Raw genomic sequence first — 24,232 nt, 5'->3', positions numbered from 1 at the left:
AGGGACACGTAGGGACATGCTAGATCATCTGAAGCATCCTGACAGGTCTATAAAACTCTGAGTAATATAGAAAGAATTCATATAAGCAAGGAAATGACCGGGCTAAAGAATAGCAGAATTAAAGTACCAGCACAGGTAAGTGCTTTACAGGAAGGGAATGGGACATGTGCATGACATCCCCTTCAGCCTGACCCCTCTCTGAAAGTGCTCTCCTAAATTTCCATAAAACAGGAAGCACTTCAATAAAGCAAGAACAGATGGCCAAGATACTGCTACCCGACTACACAAGGACCCACCCTCCCTTTACCACTGCTTGTCACCTGTCCTGCTTGCCCTTTTCTCTGATGAGCTTATTCAGAGACCATCTGCTGAGTGTTAAAAGCTCCATGGGGTGCAGAGAAATGATTTGGGATAGAGAAACATCTCAGAAAACTAGTTTCCCTTTGGTGTCACGATCTGAGTATATGGATTTGCTCCACACGCAACTGTTATGGAGTCGCTTGAGTCTCAGCCAGTGGCAAAGGTACATATGATGGTGCTGAGATGAGGGGAAGGAGGGGGGAGGCATGAGAATGCACTAGAACCTCGGAATGCTACTCTGGAGAGAAGCCAACCCTGGGTGCCATCCCTTTTTTTTTGCTTTATCAGTTCTGCCATTTTGAGCATCCTTTTCAAAGGCACCCTGCTGCTGTCAACACTTTCGGTTGAGAAGCATGGACCACCAAGCAATTCAATGTGACTGGTGAACAAACCAGGTGTGGCAAAGGTAAATCTCTGGAGTCTCCTTCTGATCAGAGCACAGGTCTGTCTCAGAACAATGGAAAAATCAAAGGGAAGAAGGCAAGGTCAGTGTGGTAGGGACAGGAGGCAGGTTGCTCTTCCCAGCAACCTGCATTAGTTGATTTTAACATTAATTTTCCTCCTGCTGCTTGTCAGAATTCTCTAATATATTGTTTCCTTGTAGTCCCCGCTGTGGCAAATCTATTAAGTTTATTTAACTCTGTATCATGGGAGCTTTCTGTAGTTGTAACACATTTCCAAGACAATCACTATATATAAAGGAAATGTTTGTTGTGGCTCACAAGTTTGGAGGTCTCTGTTGGCTATTCATTGACTCCATAGATTTGGGGCCTGTGGTGAATTGAGCTTGCATAAAAGAGCAAAACTGCTCACTATGTAGCCTGGAGACAAGAGAGACTAGAAACTCACTATTTCCTTGTAGGCTTTTCCAATGGCCTAAAGTTCTCCCACTAAACTCCACCCCTGAGTGTTCAAACTTTTTCACTGGCTCTCCCTGGGGAGCAAGCTACTCTCACACCACATTAGGGCAAAATATAGAGGACATTTCAGGGGACACTTAAGATCTAGTCTGCAGCACGTAGTTAAGTATTTTATAGATGGAAGCGAGGCACAGTAGTTTACAAGTTCCTGTTCTTGCCTTCTGTAGCACACTGGAGGGTCATACCTTGCAACATCTGTCTCTTAGGCAGCCACAGGGCTGAGTTCTATCCCACTGAGCTAGATGAAAGATACGCCTCCTGCTCCTTACTTCTTTCCCAACCAGAAGCCCTCCGTGCTTCATTCCCACTTGTCTGCTGGCTAAATGCAGAAGATAATGTGCAGGTCTCAGAAGGTTAGAGCACTAGAGAGAACCCTAAATCCCCAAATGCCATCATGAAACTTGCTTGGAGGGCCCTTGGCAGACTCCCAGGAGACATAGTCCTCCACATAATTCTGGGTGACACACTGCTTATTTTTTTTCCTGTGGTGGGCCTCAGTTTCCCTTTCTGTGCAAAGTGACAAGATGACACCCAATATTATACTTCGTGCCTGCCATCCCGAGATGTTGTATCTCATTAAGAAGGGAAGGAGCAGAAAGGCACTGAGGACTCTTCTTCTTTTCTTCAGGTCTTGCTGGCACTCCTGGAGGTTGACTGATGCCACTGTTTAGAAATCAATAGAAAGGTTCAAGACACAGGCAGGACCAGCACCTGGAACCCTTGTCAGGCTCGCCAAGGTTACCATGGTTGAGTGCATTTTCACATCCGTCCAAAAAGCATGGACATTTAACCCTTTCTCCAGGCAAGATACTCAGCTGACAGGGAACCTCCCCATCCGAGGTCCCCTGTCTCCTGTGGTCCTCTGTGACTTACCACCCTGGAGGAATAACACTAGGAGATGTTTGTCTTTCTTTCTTTGGGCTTAAACACTCCTTCTGGACAGTGACGTTTTATTTTTTACTGAGGCTCGCAGCTGGTATTACTGTGCTCCACTCCCTAGAGACCTGTAGAAGCAACAGAAAAAAAAAAAAATCTACAGCTGCCTGCTAGGGCCATGGAGACCATTTTCGCTGCCAGGGTCCTAAACAAGGGACATGCCCGGCTTCCTAAAACCCTCCTGATTATTTGTTGGTGATGTTATTTCTCTCTCCATTCTTGCTTCCTTGTCTCCTTCCCATGAATATCTGTCTTTACCACTCACTTCTCCAGAGGCATTTGTCTGCTGGGAAAATAGCAGCTGACAGCAAAGGTCACCGCGACCAGGTCTGACTCGCCGCATACAAATGTGCCTTTTAGCGGTGGGCCCTGCAAAGACAGCCCAGGTCTTATTATTGATAAATCCTTGAAAAGACTCTAATGTATCTTCATTTCAGGGAAAACAACTGCCTTCAAGGTTGTACCAAGAAAATAAAGAAGGCGGCCCGGTGACGGATTCGAGAAGTTGGCGTTTTCCCGAAGATTAAAAGATAATAACACTTCTATTAGGATCACTCGGCCACGCTGTATTGATCTCATCAGGGAAGCCAATGCAGGTCTCATATGAGCAGAGCGCATCCTGGAATTAATCACGGGGGTTTTATTATGGTTCATAGGGCATTTCATTCAAGCCACATCGTTTGCAATATTTATGATCCTGCTCCCTGGCCATCGTTAAGAGCAAGTGTGGCTGGTGGAGCTGGGCCTGCTGGGATAGCAGACAGAGTCATTCTTCAAAGGTAAATATTATCCAAACTGGGCACACAAAACTCATCGTGTTTTGATTTACATTTTAATTCGAGGAACAAGCCCCATACTGGAATGGGAGGATTGGGGCAATGGGAATCCCTCAATCATACCCAGGCCCTCTGTTCAGCTAGAGGTGACCCTTCCAAGAAACTCCTTCCTCAGTTTCCAGGTCTGTAGGACAGAATCTACCCCTGAAAGGCAGCAGCAGGAGGAAATAAAACATGTACTATACAAAAGCCTGGCTAGAATGCTCTCTCAGAAATAACCATTGCTCTTCTCATTGGACACCTTCTCTGACCAACCTAAGCAAAACACCCAAAAGAAATGGGCTTGATTGACCTCTCAAGCTAAATATCAACATTAGTGGTGTTTATGACCCGTGGAAACCTGGGCTTTATCACTCCTGCTGGATTCCCTTGTGCCGACACTGTTAGACTACCCAGGCTATACCATGTAAACCAACCCCATAGACCGCCTTTGTAGTATATATAACCATTCTCCTGGTTCAGACCAAGAACACAAACATCAAATGTTGACATTTTTAAATGTATTTAGGATGAGTTTGTTCCCTAATAGACAAGCTAACATAAGAAGTGCCCCATGCTCACTTGAAAAGGGGTCCCTGCAGTTTTACATGTGAAGTGTGGATGACTTGCAGAACTGTTTCTCTATAACAAGACTGAGTTAAAGTTAGACAATTATTGTTTGTAGAGCCATTTGGATTTGTCCCTTACATGTTAGTGGCCAGGCCACTGAGACCCCAATCATGGTCTGCTATGTATCTTATTTCTCCTGGGCTTTGGTTTGGTAAAATGGGTCAGATCCACACATGAAAAGCTGAAGGTGGTCCTAGAAGTTAAGATATGACTGCTTGGGATCTCTCAAGGTCCTAGATAGGTTTTATTCAGAAAGGTAGGGCTGTAATTTCTCTATTGTTTCATACTGATACTGTGTGTATCTTAAGAGAAAAGAAGGGAAAGGAACGGTAGAGTGGAGAGACAGCCAGGGAGAGAGAAGAGAATGAGAGGACAGTCCCCACAACCTTGGGACCATAGCCAGTCGGAAAACAAGCTACCCAGCCTTGGGATAAGTTCCTACCTGTTAGACTGCCGCCATCATCTATCACTGCCATGGACATCATGGTGTTGTCTGAGATGGGATGGGAGAGAATGGTAAAAATAAACATCCTTCACCAGTTCAACCATTCTCTCAGATAAGAACTCTGATTCCTGTTCCTTGGTCTAGTGTGCTAGTCATCCCAGACTCCCCTACCAAAATGCTCCAGATTGAGTGTCCTAAATAATAGGCATCCAGTTTCACACAGCCCTAGATCCATGACAAAAGTATCCTTGGGTTTGCTTTCTAATGAGGCTTCTCTCCTAACTGGTATCTATATGTCTTCCTGGCTTTTCTTCTCTGTCATTCACGGGGTGGGGAAGGAGGAAACCAGTGCTTTCTGGTAAATTCTCAGAAGGGCACTATTGTATTAGAACCCCACTTTTATGACCCCATTTAAGCTTAACTAATTGCAAAGAGGCAATTTCCAAAACACAGCCACACCAGGGATTTGGGTCTTTGTGGTTTGCATAGGAAATGTCTTCTTAAAGGCTCCAGTTTGTGGCACTATTTTGGGAGGTGGTAAGAATTTTAGGAGATGGTGCCTTTCATGGAGTAAGTAGGTGGCAGAGGTTGCATTTTTGAGGGATGTATCTTGATCTAGGCTCTTACTGGTTCCCCTTGTCTCCTGGGTACCATGAACTTAAAAGCTTCCTACGTTCTTTCTGCTGCCATGATGTTTAGCCTTCCTTCAAGCTGAAAGCAAACAAATGTGGATCCATGAACAGAAATCTGTAAATGCATTGGCCCAAGTAGGTCTTTGCTCATTTAAGCTGTTACTAATTGGAAATTGGCAAAGTTGCACACATACAGGCTCTTACCATATAATTACTTTGTGGGGGAGAACAACAAAGCATTGTATAAAAACTGGAAATAGAAGTCTTCTTATGGAACACTGTCCATACCAATTGGATTATGGAACACTGTCCATGCTAATTGCGTTCTTATCAATTTTGGATGACTAGGAAACCAGTCCAGGAGATACTAGAAGGGAGGAAAACAACAAAAAACTGTGACAGAAAAAAACCTAGGAAATTCATTACTGCTTGAGTGGAACTTAAGTTCTGGTGTTTTTCCTCAAACTCCTGTCTATGTTAACAATTTCAGTGGAAAATCACTTCAGTATTACTGAAAAATAAAATACATAGTGTGTGAAATTCAGCCATGCCATAAATACAAAGTCAGTTACAAAAATATCAAAACCAACTTCATTTTTAATAAGTAACCAAAAATAACACAAACACTATCAACATGAGAATAAAATAACTTAGGAATATCCAGAATACTACTCAGGATAGTCAGTAGGAGAATAATCAGTATGCTCAAACATTCAGGCTAAATTCATAGCAACTACATTCAGTCAACAGGTCTTTGGGCATTTGCAGAGTGAATATGTCAAATTCTGTACTTGCATATGCAGTTTTGTAAATAGCAAAAGTTGTGCAGGCCAGGTGGGAGCTAGAGTAAGCGCTCTTGGGAGGGAGTCAGACCAGGGAGGGCCACGCCTCTCTCTTCTAGTGTTCTCCAGCGCTCACTTTCACAGCGGCGCCGCTGTGGGTAGATGGACATGAGCGGCGAAGCTTGAGAATGATAGGCTCAACGGTAGACCTACTGTCCTTCGCCTTCGATCTAACAACATGGTAGCGGGGTGTGGACACGCATCCTTCAGTACGCATGCCGCCCCAGCAGTTCTCTCCGCTCTGTGGCACCACAGGTCTCATCAACCCTGCTCTGCTCTGAGGAAAGTTGGTGGATGGTGAGCTGCAGTCCCCTGAGCCCACTCTTGGGCTGAGGGTAAACCTCAAAGTGGGCGCTACAGTGTCAGAAACACATAGGCACTTCATATTGGGCAGCTTAGCGGCATAACGCTTGCAGCGGTCGGCAGGGGAGGTTGGGCCTGCAAATCTTCGTTGTCTTTTGCTACCACTAGCAGGCTGGCCAGCTACTGAGGTTGGGCCAGCTGCTGCTGCTGAAGTAGATGGGTTCCTCATAAACGCAGGGGTGGCCGGAGAGTTCGGGCAAGCTGTAGTAGGCCCCCAAACTGACTGGGGAGCTAAAGTGTTGGAGACATGGTCAGAGGCAGGGGAAGAATGTAGGATGAGAGCTTTAGAAGGTGGGGTGGTATCCATGAACTCAAAGTCACTGGCAGCATAAGGAGGGGTTATTGTTACCACGGGAGGAGGGGCTGGTACCAGCCCAGGCTGAATCCAAACAGTAGGAAACACTTCCTGCTTCTGGCCATCGACAGTTCTAGGAGTATAGAGATTGTTCCTGAAAGGAGTGTGGCAGGGGACCCTGAATGCAGCCACCCTCTGCTGCACACAGCCATAGCTAGGAGCAAATGGAAAGGAGCTACCACTGCTGACTGTGGATGAGCTCAGAACAGATGCTTCAGAAGGGGGCGTGGTATCCATGTCCATCACTGCAGGCCCCGATGGCTCCCAGCTCATGTCCTCACAGGCAGGGGATGCTGTGGTAGGACAGACAGTGGGAGGGTTCCCGAGGGAAGGGGCTAGAGAAGTAGCAGGAAAGGAGAGAGGAGGCTGGCTAGCTATGCACATTGGGGCTGAGGACTCCCTATTACAGGAGGGGGAGTTGAAAGACAAATGTTCAGGGCCAGGCCTGGGGAGGTGAAAAGTGGCAGAAGCCAAAGTTTGGGGCAAATTGGTACCATCTTTCTTTGCATATGGTGGAGACTGCACACAGGGCCTGGTCCTACAGGGAGGAAGAGAGTCAGGAGGGATAGCTGGAGGACAAACAGGAATTGTGGGTATACTTGGTGTGAAGGAAGGCACAGGAGGAACAGATGGGATCTGAGGCCCAGCAGTCTGGCATAACAAGGGAGTGGAGGCAGGAGGAACTGGGCTGGAAACCTCTTCAGTAGACATGGACAGAGAGCCTGCAGGCCCTGAAGCAGGAAGTGGGGGTCTTGGCAGGATAGGCTGAGGGACAGTATGAACTGGTATCACCTGGGTTTTAGGCTGCAAGGCATCCACTTTATCATCTGAGATATGAATGGCTTGACCCTTCATGTTCTTTATGGTGTCAGATTCTTTCTCTGTGCCAATACGTGGAATCTTGGGAGGTGGAGGCAGGTCACCTTGTTCCCACAGAAGCTGTAGTAGCGCTGGGAGCGGCAGTGGCCCTGTGGGTGGCAACACAAGCTCCAGTGTGGCTGCTTTTCTCTTGTGGGTTGTTTTTAGTGCAGATGCAGGAGTAGCAGGGCTCCCTGGTACAGTGGCCTGCGGACTTCCCCCTAGCTTATCCTTCGGTGCTTCTTGGGAATCTGCAGAACCTGGCTGACCAGTGAGCTCTAGTTCTTTCTCTGGAAAAGTCTCCCTTAGTGCGGAGCCGCTAGCTGAGACAGGCTCAGGGTACCCCAGTGCAAACTTACATGCCTGCCCAAGAGTAGCATGATCGCTGTCAGGGCTCTGAGAGCTGGGGCAACTAAAGCCATGGGAGGCCATCCTAGGATACCCCAGGGCAGTCACCACTGGGTACTGTGGTAAGTCCTGGGAATGTTGATTTCCCATTTGAGGCCCATAAATCTGCCTCACAGAAATCATTTCTGCCTTAGTATCGAAGATTCTAGATGCTGCTCTTTGCACATCATTGCTAGATGCCCTTCTTTTCTTTTTGTCTTGGCCTTTAGTCTCCTCCAGTAGACAACAAATACCCTTCTCCCCCTTCTCTTTATTGTCCTCCCCCAGTCCCCTCTGCTCTTCTTTATTCTCCTCCTTTTCCTCTTCCCCCACCTCTTTACTTCGCTCCTCTTCTTTCTCCTTTTCCTCATATTCTGCCTCCTCTTCCTCTCCCTCCTCCTTTTCCTCTTCTTCCTCCTCTTCCTCCTCCTCTTGTTCCTCCTCTTTCTCCTCCTCCTTTTCCCCATTCATTATCTCTTCTGCTTTCCCCCCTTGTTTAAATTTTTCTTTGGCCCTCACTTCTGTTGTCTCTATGCAAGACAGGTGGCCCAAAGTCAGTGGGTCTTTAGCCTCAAGCACTTTCAGTGACTCGACAGTCAAGAGAGTGGGATTTCGTCTTGAATGAGGCATCCTCATGTTCTTTGAAGGTTTGAAAATCCCGAAATCGTACCGTCTCCTGGGGGTGCCGTAGAGGTCAGTGGACCAGAGTAAATGGCGGGTGTCCTCTCTGCGCACCACTGAATTCACTCTTCCTGGAGAAAGCTGCTGACGTTGGAAGGGCAGGGGCTGCGTCCAGGCCATGGAAGGTGGAGGGTGATGGCCCAGAGCAGGCTCTAGGATGGGCAGCCGAGCTGGGCAGAAAACCCTCTCTTTTAGAGTAGTTACTGTGAGACCAACAGATCCACACACCACCAAAATAAAAAGTGAGCGAGTGCCCGCTACTCTGAATCCAAGCAATCTCTGGCCCTTGTGACGTCAGACCAGAACCTGTGACCAATGAGCGGGTGCGTTCGGTGGGTTCGTGAAGGGAGGCAACGGATCTAGTCAAGAGAGGCTTCACGCCTCTAAGGATGAATCCGGACTGACTTCCTAACTACTGCACTTCCTGCTGCTCTTCCACATGTTTCACACAAGACGCTACGGAGTTTGGGTTTTGTGGGGCTTTGATATGTCAGTAGAGCTCTAGAGTCTTGAATGGAAAAGGGCTGAAAAGCCAGATGGGCAAGTGGGTCAGAGCCTGCCAGAATCCCTGGGGCCTCTACCATGTCTCTGCGCAGCCATCGTCTCAGAGGCCACCTTGGTGACTCTGGGTGTCTGCAGTTTCTCTAGTCTAGAGAGGTCATGGGGCCCTGAGCTGCCTGGATGCTGCCATCCAGCATCGCTCTGGCACGCAGCTTCTCTTCCCTTCTTTTTCCTTGCTTGGTAAAGCCACACTGAAGACCACACAGTTGTAGTCCGGAAAGGTTTGCCCCCACCCCTTGGCTTGATTTTTCTGATGAGTATTTGGGATTTCAAACTCCATCCAACCTATGTCATTTACTCCACTTTGTACCCCTATCATTCCTCTGTTACTCACCCCTATGTCTGTCTCTTCTGTTAAGAACATAGTTTCATTGAAAGCACACCAATTAGAACATTTTGAACACTCAGATTCCTCCCGAATCTGAGGGAGGAATCAGGTCCTTCTGAAAGATTTTAGTTCAGAAAAGGTCTACAGCACACATCCTTGTCCATGAGAAAATTCTCTTATCATGACAGACGCTGCCTCAAGCTGTGGTCAGACACAGCCCAGCCCACATCTGGCTTCATCCGACTCTCTGGCTGGTTTCACTATCCCAGTTTGGTGAATTATTTCAGAATCACTGCCATGGGATGACAGAAGAGGAGCCTTGGGACAGTTAGCTTCCATTTTGAGTTTAAAAATACGTACCCAGTTGAAAGCTATGGCCCTTAAAGGTATAGCTGAGACATCTGCCAGATGAGTGTGTGTGTTAAATAGCTGGAAGGAAGAGATGAGACATTCTCAATTCCCTCCAAAGTTCTCTCCTGTTCCTTGGCAATCCATCCCTGACTTCCAATTGTCAATGACTACTGTTTCCATTTCTTTCACTTATTTCTTTGCTGGTTCTTACACATCTTAAAAATGGAATCACACAACTTTGTGTTTGGTTTCTTTTTTTTTTTCTCAATTTGTGGGTATCATATGTGTTACTCCATTAGCAATTGAGTGTGTGTGTGTGTGTGTGTGTGCATATGTGTGTGTGCATTCATAAATATGTGCTGGTGGTGTGTAAGTAGGTAGGTAGGTAGAACCAGAGAACAATGTCAGGTGTCGTTCCTTAGAAAAGCAATCTACCTTTTGGGGTGAATGTCTCTTAGGCAATCTCAGATTTGTCAAATAGCCTAGCAGAGATCCTCCTGTCTGCATCTTCAGCACTAAATGTGGATTCTGGTAATCAAATTCAGGTCCTCAGGACAAGTACTCCATTGACTGAACTGTCTCCCCAGCCCTTGACTGCTTATCCTTTATGCTGCTGAGTCAGATAGGCCATTTTTTGAGAGAAGCTTGGTCTGCCTCCGTTGGAAGACTGGGCTCTTTGAAGTTTGTTGGCTCTTAGGGACATTCTAAAATACCATTGCTCGTGCCTGGGCACCTAGCAGCAGGACAGTATAAGCAACTCCTACCCGCTGCTCTCACACTGTCTGGCCTGAATAGGGAGCAGTAGACACATGGTTCGGGAGCAGGGCTGGGTGTCCTCAGGATCCTGGTGCTCCCACCAGATGTTTTGCCAGCAAATCGCCTCTATCAACCTAAAACAGAAGCAGCCTCCTCCCAACCCACACCCTGTGACACAGACAACTATTCGGTATTCTCCCAGCAGGGAACGGACCCTGTTCCTTCTTTACTTACTTTCTACCAGTGATGAGGACTTCATGGCCCCCAGCCCAGTGTGCAGCTTATCCTGGCTATGTTTTGAACCCCTCCAAATGGTCATCTTTACATATCTCTTTAGGGACCTGTTTTCTTGTCCTGAGTATGACCCTTCTTCTACCAGGCTGGATGGGTTGCCTAGGAAAAGTGAACCCTGATGAAGCAGCCTGACAGACCCAAGTGTGGATATGGCCAGGCCAGGTCCTGATGCAGCCTGAGTTGGGGTGATGCTCACCTGTCCTCTGAGCCATAGGACCAGCTCTAAGGAACTTCCCTCAGGCTCCCATTGTGTCCACTTTGTTTCCCACCATAGCAGCCTGACTCAGCCCTGACACAATGACGTTGCCCCTTTGCTCTATTGACAGTAAACTTCAAAGAGTCATCATTAAACTCCAAATTAAGAAGAGAGAAGGGCAGCACATGGTTCCCATAACCACCATGTGGGTGCTTTAACACATGTCAAATAAGTCTACCATAAACAAAATGCATCCAGTTTTCGACTCCCTCATCCTCTTGGGTGGGACAATTCTGGCAGTCATCTGTGTATCCATTATTACTATCCTGAATGAGCCCCGGGCATCTTTAAGAGAGCACTGGACCCCAGGCCTAATTTGTCCCTTATCTTCTGCACCACAATTTCCAGTAGTTTCTGTGGAATGAACTAAATGATGTTCAACATTTAGTGTTTAAGTCCATCCGAACAGATATTTATTTTCCAAAAGAAGACAGTCATTAAAATGGAAGCCATCCTGGAGAGCAGACAAGGGGAGACATTGGAAATGCTTTGTCCTAAAGCACAGTGCTGTCTCGTGCCAGAGCAGTGGCCTTCCAGTCATTTCCCTTCCCTTCATCCTTCTTTCCTGTATCATCTGGTTTATTTGCTTTTTGGGTTTTAGTGTGTGTGTGTGTGTGTGTGTGTGTGTGTGTGTGTGTGTGTGTGTTGCTCAGCCAGTATTGATGCTGTGGGTACTGGATCTGGTTCTAATTGCTTGCCACCCCTGTCTGAAGCACTTAGATTCCTCTTTTCTGAGCCTTTTGCCTATAAAGTATTTTCTTTGAAGACATGTATTCATAAAATCACCCATAAATTCCCTGAGAAAACAAAAGCATCCTCATTACTCCGGCTTTTCTTGCTACAGGAAGGTCTAAATTCCCTGTTCCTCTCCCTACACCACAAACATTCAGACTCCAAATTCAAACTGTCCTATCTGACTTATCATCCTTCATGTCCATGGCCCCATCATCTTACCTTCTTTCTTTTCTCTTGACTTACCCGAAAGTACTTACCCGAAAGACTCTAGTAGGTTGTCATGCCTCCCTGGGATCCACCTTTAAGTGGTCTCTTGACCAGAAATGTTCATTCATTTTCTTTAATCCCATTTTTTTTTAAAGAAAGGAGCTATGTAGGCTGGCCTTGAAATCATCATGTAGCCAGGATGGCCTTTAATTTCTGATATTCATATTTCTACCTCTAGAATGCTTGGATTACATGTAGGTAGCACCACATCCAGTTGTATTGGGTATTGAGATCAAACCCAGGGCTTCAGGCAAACACTTCAGCAACCCAACTACAGCACAGCCCCCAAATAACAGCATATCACTGCATCATCTAAGCATTCCTCCCCATAGTATAAGCAGCAGCTTGTGTGCCTCTTGTTCATGAGTATACATACTATGAAAGTGTTCACCATACCTGGACTTAGTCCAGCTCCTCACTAAATGTTTTGTGATGAAGAAGTTGAAATGGATGTCGTCAGAACTTTCTTTAATGTTAGTTCAGGCCATTAGAGCCCCCCCCCCTCCCCAGGAAACACTTTGGTGGGACTCCCCCAATCATCCTGTTAGACTTACTTTTTTTGGTGATATGGTTGTTTTGCCTGTATATACGTCTTTGCACCATGTGCGTGCAGTACCCATTTAAAATCAGAGGAGAGCATTAGATCCCCTGGAACTGGAGTTACAGACCAGGTGATGGCTAGCTAGGTGGATGCTGGGAATTGAACCCTAATCCTCTGGAAGACTAGCAATGCTTTTAATTATCAAGCTCCCAGGACAGAAAATGAGCCTCCAACTCTTGTTCTTAGAACTCAACTCACCGATTTGACAAGTCACACTGCACTAGCTACGTGTACATCTAGAACAGGCCTGCCCCGCTTCCTGGAAGCACAGCAACTGAAAATCAATGTGTAGCCTTCTGTGAAGGGCGCCTTACAGTGTCTTTGATGGCTTGTGCATCTCCGTGCCTCTGAGACTCCATCTCCGGGAGTCTCTGATGTTGCATTTTTCCTCTGCAATTTCAGACCCCCAAATTAACACCCAATACCAAGTCACAGTCTCACCAAGTCAGAGACTTACCCTTGTCTCACTCTGCTCTGAATGCCCAGGGATGAATGTTTTCTAAATGGATATTCACTTTCTTCTTTCTAAAGATTTTCATGGTTACAAACGTCCTCGTCTTACAGGGAATGCAAAGGAAGTGGCCAGCTTGAAATGGGTTCCATGAGTCAAGAGCCAAGCATTGAAAGCATTTCTTGTCTACACCAATGAATATGCTGAAATTAGAAATATGGAAAGCCAGTGTGCAACTGCAGAGGCTGCTAGCCACATAGGAGAACTCTCTGGTCCTCAAGGAACCACTTAAGACAGTTGTCTTTAGCAGCAAGGTATTGAAGAACACTTGGAGAAGCAAAGGATGGCATGCTCATAGGGAAAGCTAAGAGGTTAGACAGGTAGGGCAGAGGGATCCCCTGGAGTCATACGCAAGCTGGAGGGATGCGCAACATCAAAAAAAAAAGCCAGAATGAACACAGCTTTCAGCAGACAGGTGAATCTCACTGTGGTCTTCTGTAGATACAAAAGTCAGAAAGCACAAGTTTCAGGTCAACTACACATCTGTGCTTCTGGGAATAAACTGGTGGGTGGGTAGCAAAAGGATGGCAAGTGAAGTGGGCCACAGAGAGATTTAAAACATATTCAAATATCGAGCCTCAACCTATGTGCACTTTTATAAACTACTTTTATTGAATAAGTCATCTTTACCATAAAATGGATTTGCATCCTCCACTGCCCTCAGTGCCCTGGTGTTGTGGCCTGATAAATGTAGCCCTGCTGCTGTTGTGCTGTGCGCCTCATAAATCCACAGGTGGCAGGAGCAGGGGCTTCTGGATCCCAGAAAACACATCCAAGGAGTCTTTGTGGAAGCCCTGGCTACTCTCAGAGACTCCATCCCCACCCAGAAGGAGCATTTCATGCAAGCCCCAGATAGATGCAGTATCTGGGCCTAAAAAAGAGCCTATGTCACATGTTCAGATTTTTGCTGAGAAACACTCTAGGAAACGGCCTCAGTAGAGTTTTGTAGATTTCAAAAGAGCATAGAATGACAACACTAGAATGCTGACTCTGCCTCTTACATCATAGCATGGTGACCAGAAGAACATCAGGGGCTAGTGGTGTGGGATGCTAAGCCCAGAAGCTAATTGTCCAAGGTTCACAATGCAACTGTCATTGGTTTCTGTTGTAAAGCAAAATATTGACTCAGATATCCTCATTTGCCTTAACTGAAAAATACCCTTAGTTTAGTGATAGCTCCCAAGCCTTCCTCATTAAGCTGCAACCCTGTCTTTTAAACTTAATACATATACATATTGAATATATGAGTAATTATAGCTCCATGCAACTGACTATATACAAATAAATATTATGTTTTTGGATGTTTATATACATGCATGTGTCTGTCTGTCTGTAAGAATGCTCACATGTATACGATGAAGAAGAAATAAATGTCACAATATTACGCATAGATACACGAATATGGTTCTGACCACTGGTTATTTGCTTTTTATGAATTTATCCAAAGAAAACCAAGAACTACATTGTCATTTCTGGGGGTGGGGGATTTTTTTAAATTAAATTATCAAGGTTAAAGACAAATTGCAGCAGAAAAAAATGCAAATGATTGATTAACATATGAAAATTGTTTCATCTTTTGGATAATTAAAGGAAAATTAATAAAAAGGAGCCAGTAATGAAATCCTATCACACTGTCTTTTAAGTTGGCATAGACTAATAAAAAAGTAATATCCAAAACTGGAAAGGCTGTGGTAAGACAGTTACTCTCATCCATTAAGGAGGCAAAAATGAATGATCCTCCCTGAAGTTAACCACCTTTAAAATGTTTATTTGATGCCTTCAGTAAGCAGGAGCTTTGATTGGATGTATCATTACAAGAAGTCTAAGGATCACCCAAGACAAGAATATGATCCTGCAGCAGCCCAAGGAAGAAACGCTCTGGGGTGAAAAGAGCCTTCAGCCACAGAAGGAGAACTCGGGAGATGGGTCAGTCAGTAAAGTACTAAAAGCCAGCAAGCATAGAGGCCTGAGTTTGATCTGCAGCACTCCTGTGAAAACACTGGGCACGGCAGCAGAAACTTGTGATCCCCACACTGGGAAAGTAAAGACACGTGGATTCCCCAGGGAGACCCAGTACCCAGTGAAGAAACACTGCCTCAAAAACCCAGGTAAGCAGTTCCTGAGGAGTAAGCCCTGAGGTTGACTCCTGATTTAAACACACACACACACACACACACACACACACACACACACACAAAGCACAAAGAGGTGACTTGATCAGTCCAGGAGGAGACTTTCCCAGAGTAACTGCCACCTGTAAGTTTGATCAGTTGCCTGACGGAAGTCTCAAAAGACCTGATTTCTAAGCCTCTAATCATAAGTGAGATCAGAGTGAAAAAGAAACTCTACACAGAAATGCTTTAGACTCAAGCAATTTCAGTCCATTAGTTATTACTAAGGAAAAAAATTACTAACTAAAAAGAGTACATGGTGTACTGTACAGTCCATAGAGATACTGGGGCCTGAGTAGAAAAATTGGGCTGGTACTCTCTGAGTGTTACTTAAGAGCTCTTAGCTCAAAGAAGCGCGTTCCCACCTGGAGTCCCAGTACTTTGAACATGGGCTTCTGGTGGCCCGGTTTTACTCTCTCTCTTGAGCTGCCAATCAGAGGTCTCTGAAGGGTTCCTGGGCACCAAAGATGGGAGTCACTAGATAACTTAAATGACATTGGACTTAGCATTTTTCTTTAAATAATTTAAAAAAAAAAAAAAAAAAACACCTTCTCTGAAACAGATACAAACATTTTGACATAGCTCTACAAGCTCCTTGCTATGTGCTCCTAAGGATTATAGGTTTCTTTTCATATTTCCTTGATAGCAAATTTTATCAACAAAGTTCTTGATGGTGGCTCTATGCTGTGGTCCCCAGATAAGTGCATTTCAGTAGTTTACCCAATATGTTTTCAGGAATCTCGTTGCTGAAGGCCCTTCACCTGCATTCCCAGTGCTTATACCCCCAACTTTCCAGAACATTCAAGAAGAATTTTTGAAAGAAAAAGCTGAAGCATGAAAAAACCCTCAACTACACAAAAAGGAATCACTCAGATACCTCAGTTTGCTGAAATTTATTCCCCCATTTGTATCTTCTAAAACTATGGCATGTGTACATTTCAGCTTATTCATTCAGCAGATGTTGATAGTACTCTCTTAGTTGAGTTCTGGGTCCTGAGATGAGGCAGCAAAGCAAGAACACTACATTGGGGACTGAAGCAGTCACTCAATGCACTTAAGTTCTTCCAGAGGACCCAGGTTCTGTTTCTAGCAGCCAGGTGGCAGCTCACAGCCATCAGTTACTCCAGTTTCAATAATCTAACACCCTCTTGTGACATCTGCAGGAATCAAGCCCATGCATCGTGCACACACAGACCACAGACATGCAGGCAATGCCCTTAAATCTTCGGGGGTAAAAAGAGAAAAGTGCCTATCCTGTAGAGATGCTTCCTGTTGACAAGGCTCACAGGGTTGCTTTCTCCCTTTCCCCCTTCACCTGTCACCAAGTGACAGGAGCCGAAACTTCACTTGCTGCATTTGCCACACAAGGTCCTGAGAGTGACTGTAGTCAGATACCATATAAAGGCACCAAGAGTGTCCTGAGAGCAACAAGCCTAGCTTCTGTGGGGCTTTGCAACAGGACTCGGATTGGTTTGGGGTCAGCTCATGAGCCTAGCGTTGAACACTTTTCCCCTGAGGGAAAGGACAGAATGACTATTCTAGCCCTTTTTTATTATTATTAATTTTAATTTGTTTTTATTCACTTAAACCCCTTAGCCCCCTCTTTCCCTCTGCCTGGTCCCTCCCTCTCCTTGTTTCCCATATCCTCCATCCCCCACTCCTCAGAAAAGGGGAGTCCTACCTACACATCCACCCACTCCAGCATATCAAGTTGTATCACCACTGAAAACATCCTCTTCCCCTGCAAGGTATCCCTCACCAGAGAAAATTGATCAAAAATCAGGAAACAGAGTCCATGTCAGGCTCAGCCCCCATTCTATGTAGTAGAGAACCTATATGAGGACCAAGCTGCCCTTTGGCTACACTTGTGTAAGAGGCCTAGGTCCAGACCATTCAATGGTCTTTGGTTGGTGCTTCCACCAACCAAGTCCACAGGTTCCCCTGTGCCCTCGTTAATTGGCTTTGTTGGTCTTCTTCTGGAGCTCCTGCCCGCTATGAGTCTTTCTATTTTTCCCCCTATTCTATGATGCTGTGACAAGCACCATGAACCAAAAGCAAATTGGGGGAGAAGGGTTTTTTTGGCTCATGCTTCCAGGTCATAGTCCATCATTGAAGTTAAAGGAGGAGCTCAAGCAAGAACTGAAGCAGAAACCATGGAGGAACAATACTGCTTACTGGCTTATTCTCCAGCTTGCTCAGCTGCCTTTCTTACATAAGGCCCCTCTTACCCATTGTGGAATAGCTAATTCAACTTAATGAGTATGTGAAATATGTTGTGTGTTCCTTTTTACCAGGAAGATTATTCCAACAGTGTTCCCTTAGTGTTGTTTCTTTGTTTGTTTTTGCTTTTGTTCTGGTTTTGGTTTGGTTTGGTGTTTTTGTTTGTTTGTTTGTTTGTTTGTTTGTTTGTTGTTGCTTGCTTGCTTGGTTTTTCAAGACAGCCTTGGGCCTTGGCTCTCCTGGACTCACTTTATAGACCATACTGGCCTCGAACTCACAAAGATCAGCCTTCCTTTGCCTCCTTGAGTTCAGGGATTAAAGACATGCACCCCCATGCCCAGCTTTCCTTAATATTTTTAAGGTATAAAACGATCATTTCCTATAGTTCCTATAGTCAACATGACATACAATAGAGCTGTTGAACTTGTCCATTTTCTCTACACCATTTTGTTTCCTTTGACTAACACCTCCAAGGTCTCCTGTCCCTCCGTCTGTGGGAACTTCCAGACAATTCTGTGCTTCTGCAAGATCAACATTTGAAAATTCCACATATGAGTGAGAGCGTGGGATGTTGGTCTTTCTGTACCTGGCACATTTCACTAAGCAAATTTCTTTATTCCATTCAGTCATTCACTTCCTTTCTTTATCCAGGAACCCTCTGATAGACACCAGCTGATTTTAGATCTTGGCTGCTATGAATATTGCTGAAGTGAATGTTAGAGTACGGATAATCTCTTCAATGTGTCACACTTGCATCCTTTGGATGTAGATCCAGAAGTAGGATTATGGGTCACATGGAGTTTCTATTCTTAATGTTTTGAAGAACCCCCATACTGTTTTTTTTAAATAATGACTGTCCTAATTTACATTCACACCCACATTTTGTGAAAGATTCCCCTCCCTTTAAAAATATTTAATTAAAATCCTCCTAAAGTCTCACTTCGAATATAGTTCTTCTCACTTAGACTTTTTCCTTTTGATGGCATCCATTCCCAGCTGATATTCTGGTTTTCATTTACCTGATAATTGGGGATGTCAAATCTTTTAAATATACATATCACCCATTTTTTAGTGTCTTGTTTGAAGGAATGTTTGAACCCTTTGTCCATTTTTAAACCTTTTGAAGTTGGATTGTAAGGGTTCCTTATGTATTTGAAGAAATTATGAGATGCAGATTTGAAAAAACTTTCTTCATCATCATGGATTGCCTCTTCACTCTGTTGGCCACTTCCATTTGCTGTGCAGAAGACTTTAAATTGGTGTGTTCCCACTTGGCTGTGATCCTAGTGGTCTGTGATTCGGATGTCATATCCGAGAAATCATTGGCGTAATGAATGTCAAAGGTTTTGCTTTGTTTTATTCTAAAGGCTTATGATTTAGGGTCTCTCTCTCTCTCTTTCTCTCTCTTTCTCTCTGTCTCTCTCTCTCTCTCTCTGTATGTGCATGCGTGAGTGCAAGTGTATGTATTGCATACATGTAAGAGTATGTGGGTGTATGTTCAGGCCAGTACACACAAAGGCCAGAGGAGGACCGTCAGGTTCCTTCCCCTATTGCTTTCCACATGATTGCCTTGGAATACAGTCTCTCACTGAACTGGAACAGGAGATCATGAGCTCACCATTTCAGTTAGGCTAACTAGTCAATGAGTTCACAGGATCTCACCCTCTTGACATGGGGTGGGGGTGGCAAGAGGCATCTTTGTGGGTGCTTCAGATTCAAACTCAGCTCCACAAGCTTGTGCTTTAAGTGTTTTTGCCCTCGAGTCATCTCCCTAGCCCCTGGTTTTATGTTTTATGCTTAAGTTGTTATCTATTTTGTTTTGACTTTTGTGTGTGATTTAAAAGAATCCAGTTTCATTCTTTTGCCTACAGATGTCAAGTTTTTCACTTAAAAGCTTTATTCTTTCTCCATGGTGTACTGTTGGCACCCTTTATGGAAATTAACTGACCATGTATTTGAGAGTTAATTGTATCAATTCTGTTTTAAAAGTCAATTTTGATGTCAGTATCATCCTGTTTTACACATCATAGCTTTGTGCTCTGTTTTAAAATAGGAATTATCAGGAATTTGTTTTGTTTTCCTTATTTAAATTCTTTCAGCTATTTCAGGTCTTTTATGGATTTTTCCTATTCCTGTCACAAAGAAATCTTAGGGAACTCACAGAGATTGCCTTGAACCTGCAGATTGTTCCCAATAGTATATGGGTATTTTAACAACTGTCTCCAGGCAATAGAGAATATTGGGATTTTTATTGTTTTGTTTATCTGTATCTAAATTTTATCAAATAGAGGTGCTATTATTCAAATATTTCTAGATATTCTAGCTAAAGAATTTAGGTAAGATAAAAATAAGGGTTATCCAAATCATAAAGGAACTAAGAAGATCTCATTTGTAGGTGACAAAATTTTGTGTGCTTAAAACCTTAAAGGTTCTATTAAAAGAATCTGTTACATTTAACAAACAAATTTAGTAAATTACATGATATAAAATCAACTTTAAAAATCAGTTGTTTCTAAATGCCAATAATTAACTGTCCAGAGAGGAAATTGAGAAAACAACCCCATTTATCACAGCAACAAAAAGAATCACTTAAGAACAAGTCCAGATAAAGAGGTTAAGCATAGATTTCGAAGCCCAGACTTTATTTCATAGATAATAGGGAATCAAAGATGGCTCTGAGAAGTTTATGATGCTATTTGAGACATGGATATGTGAGTGAACCTGTGATAGAGGTAGATGAGGGCCAGAAGGTTCTTTAAATGTGAGTTTCAAAAAGCTGAGCATGAATTGAGAAAAGAGGCCTGGGAGGCTGAGACGGGAGGGTCCCAAGTTCAAGGTCTGTCTAGACGGCAGTAGGATCAAAGCTATCTTGAACAACTTACTGAGACTCTGTCTCTAAGTAAAAACATGAAGAGTGCTAGGGATATAAAGTCATTGTCAGGGATATATGAGGTCCTGAGTTCAGTTTCCAGTGTAATTAAAACATGTTAAGGAAGAAAATAGAAAGATGAAGATAGAAAAAAAAAAAGAGTTCAAACATTGCCAAGGTAGAAGGAACAGAAAGAGAAAAGCAACTGGCAGGCAGTAAGAGAATATCACAAATGTTTCATATCTAAGGATCTAGAAAGGACAGCCAAGGATTAAAGGAACTCGGGGAAATTGGGATTTCCTTAACCAAAAGCCCCTCACAGCTTCCAAACGGTTACACCCAGTGATGGGCCTGATTTCTTCAGTCTTGGGTGAATTATCAATATACTACCTACCATGAAAGAATTCAATAATAAAACTGAGGCATGCACCACAGACCCAGCCAACAAAAATTAACTTCTTGATCTAGCATAACAGAATATGAACTGGTCTTTAGTGCTAGCGCCTGCTGTCCCTCTCGTCACCAGCCACTTCCACAGGCGTTGGAAGGAGTCCCTATTCTAGTGATTTAAGTGATGTCAGTCTGTGCTCCTTCAACAGCTAGACTAACCCTTGAATGTCATTTCCTGAAGAAGCCACAGCTCCCTGGGGTTTGTAAAACAATTTCCATATAGCAAGCGGTTTTTGTTTTGTTTGTTTTTTTGTTTTGTTTTTTTGTTTTTTGTTTTTTTAATTTCAGGTACACTGTACTAGTGAATTTGAGGCACATCCAGACGTTCAAGTTGGGATGCTCAGAGGGCTTGTGAGAACTAGTTTTTCAAAGACCGGGCCCATCAAGGAGATGTGGAGACCACCCACATGAAGGTCATTCTTGATATCCTAACACAAGACTGATAACAGAACTAAGGCAAAGGAAAAAGAGACAAAGGCGTTAAAGGGGAAACTTACTTTCAAGTGAGTGAATGAGGAAGAAAGGAGCAGGAAGGCTTAGATGTGGCATGGTAGACAGCTTGAAGAGTTCACACAGACCACAGAAGAGGGAGATGGAAAAACATTAGATTTCTTCCACTGATATGAGTACAGTGGGTCTTCAAATTTGCATCTCTGTAACAATTTTCAGGGGAGGTTTTCATAGAGAGAATGTTTTAAAAGAAGGAAAGGGGTTCAGTATTGAAAGACCAAGGATAGAGGCCACTTTAAGAAGCTTGGAATGGGTGAGGCCGTAGGCAGCATGGAATTTGATCTAGCTAGTGGTGTTCTTAACCATGCTCATTCTTAAAGATATTGCCATTTGTCTAGAGCAGTCATACTTGAGCATACATGTAATTATGACAGGAGCAAGAGTCATGTAAGTTACCACTTATTAACTATTGGTTAAGTACCTCTCACTAATCAAATATCCCCCTCATATCAGATTGTCACCATTTTCTGACTTCTCACACAGGGAAACTGAGGCATAGAAATAATAACTCACAGAATCTCAAGCGGCTAGAAATAGCAGAACCAATTCAAACTCAAGTGACCTTGACCTAGAAGCTGTGAAAATGGTCATACTAGAGTGGTCATGAGTGGAGGGGGTCATCAAGCCACAGCTCTGTGTACTACTATTACGCTAATGCACCTGGAGCTGGGAATGCTCTTACTATTTGTACACGATTGTAATAGTATTTCATGACACAAAACAAAATTTTTATTGAACAAAAGAAGCGAGATGAGAAGAAGAGGCAGTAGCTGTGAAGGCAGTGGGAGGAGGAAAGATTTGCGTTGGTTTTCAAAACAAGACCTTGAACCAGCAGGCAAGGAAAGCTCTGGTATAATGGAGACCCTCATGCCCCCACGCACAGAAGGCAGACACAGAGGAAGAACACAGAGGATTTCAGCTGTTCAGCTGTTCGTAACAAGATGTCTTACTGAAGCTGCGTTCTTTCAATAAAGAACCTTCTCCACTATAAGGCACAAAGTGTTAGCCATGTGTTTGAGGACTTCATGGAAGAGCTAAGAACAAGATGTTTTCCGTGCACCCAGACTCCAAGGAACATCGAAAGTGCACTGTTGGCATGGGAACCAAGAAGCTTGAGAAACCCAATTTTCAAAAATTCATTTTACAACTCCATTTGCATTTTGTGTGGGTGTGGATGTTAAGGGTAACAGGCCAATAGGAGGACAAAAACATACCGTATTACTTTAATGAGCTTCCTGATACTTTCTTCACTAGATAATCAACACTTGTATTCTTGTACACTAAATGTATTTACACTTTATATATCTTCCTTTGCAATGCTACCTATAAATGGACCTCAGTGACAGCTTTGCCCCTTGAGGACTCCATTCTGTGTGTCCAGTGACATCAACAGAGCAAGGGAGCCTTCGATGCCACATGTAAGCATACACCCTCCTCAGGCAGCCTGACTTTTTATTTTTTTTCTGGGACCAACAGCGCTTTACTTAAAGTGATGAATCACTCTCATTAAATTAGGGTTGGCCAACTTCATGTGACTTTATTTTGACCAGTGCCTGTTGAGTGTGGATTTTATTGATTACCAATTTCAGCTAAAACAAGCCTCAAGCATTGGAATCCTGGCTTACCTCACCAGCATTATAGGAGCCAGCTTCAAGACAGCACTGTTAGTGTGTGCCTCACTGTTAGTGTGTGCCTCAATAACTCAGGACATACCGGAGGGATCATTCTCATCTTTTGACACACTATAGTCTACAATGTCATCAGAACTAAGCAACTTTAAATCCCCTATATGCATCACATCAGTTTTGACCATTGGAAATGCTGAGATAACATGATCCCTTAGACTCCCTTTCATGGGAATTCATAGTATGTTGGGAAATAGAGATCAAGTGGGCACAGCTTGACTTCTCTGTCTGATTAACAAATTGTGGAATTCTGTGGCCTTTTGTTGCCATTTAGCCCTTTCAGAAAGCCTGACAGAACCCAATGCCTAGTCGTTTCTATTACTTTGTGCCTGCTTCCTACATGAAACTAAGATGCACCCAAGAGTGGTACACAGCTTCTCTGATACCTATTTCTGCACTGTTTATCATAATGCTTGACATGTGGATGATGCTCAAAGAGCAAGCATTTTATAAGAAATGGATATGGAGTGGGTACCCATGAGCTGCAAATGACAGGGGGAATACAGAGGAAGCTGTGATTTTCTAGGTTTTATTTTGGTGAGGGTTGCATTATTTTCCCCCAGTTCATATGTTAAGTCTGAGAAGTAGAAAATCTGTTTTTTTTTTCTTTTAATATTTATAGAACGGAAGGAAAGAATTTATTCAAACCAACCAAAGTCAAAGTTAGGACCCAAGGTTCTTAGTATTCTCTGCAATGTAACTCCCTTGTAAATCCATTCTATGCCATGGTAGTTGGTGACATTCCGGCAATTTGTATACTTTAAGTTTACAAATATTATCCAGGAAGCACCCATAAAATACCTACTGATTTATGGGCCATTTGATTAAAATAAAATGTTTCCTGAGAGTGGTCAGGTTTTGACTGGTTAATTTGGATAACATAAGCCAGATGTTTTTGGAGAACCATCATCTATTCTACATTATAGCATCCTTTTAGAACATCACTGGGATGAGCTTTCATCAGCATCATCAAGGCAGGTTCTTACTATAGGCAGATATATCTACCTTTAAATGATCTAAACTCACCCCTGGCTTTTTTTGTGCCAGGTTAGAAGACTTTGTACAAAGAGGAGCGTTACAGACAACAAACAATGTATTTTGCATGTAAAATGTTCAAGTATCTTCATATAAAGTATAAGAAGGAAATGCAAGGGCTGGAGAGATGGCTCAGCCATTAAAGGGTAGGCTCACATCCATAAATACGAGAAGTAAAAGCAAGGAAAGAGCAGTGTCCAGGAGTATAAAATGTGCAGGTGTGATAAAGAACCAACAGCAGATTCTGATGACCCTGTAGGAAGCTCTGCAGTTTGAATGACCCTTTAACACCAGCCTGAGTTGAGACATTTCTTATTAGTCCTTGGGTAGACCATGTCAAGGAGAGGTATGACCTTGACAACCTCACTTTCAGCCATCCTGAAAGAAGCTGACAGTCCTCAGCATGTC

This window comes from Meriones unguiculatus, chromosome 10, assembly GCF_030254825.1.
Source record: "Meriones unguiculatus strain TT.TT164.6M chromosome 10, Bangor_MerUng_6.1, whole genome shotgun sequence".
In the NCBI taxonomy this organism is placed as follows: domain Eukaryota; kingdom Metazoa; phylum Chordata; class Mammalia; order Rodentia; family Muridae; genus Meriones; species Meriones unguiculatus.
The sequence above is the reverse complement of the archived record's forward strand: the minus strand, read 5'-3'. Positions refer to the sequence as shown.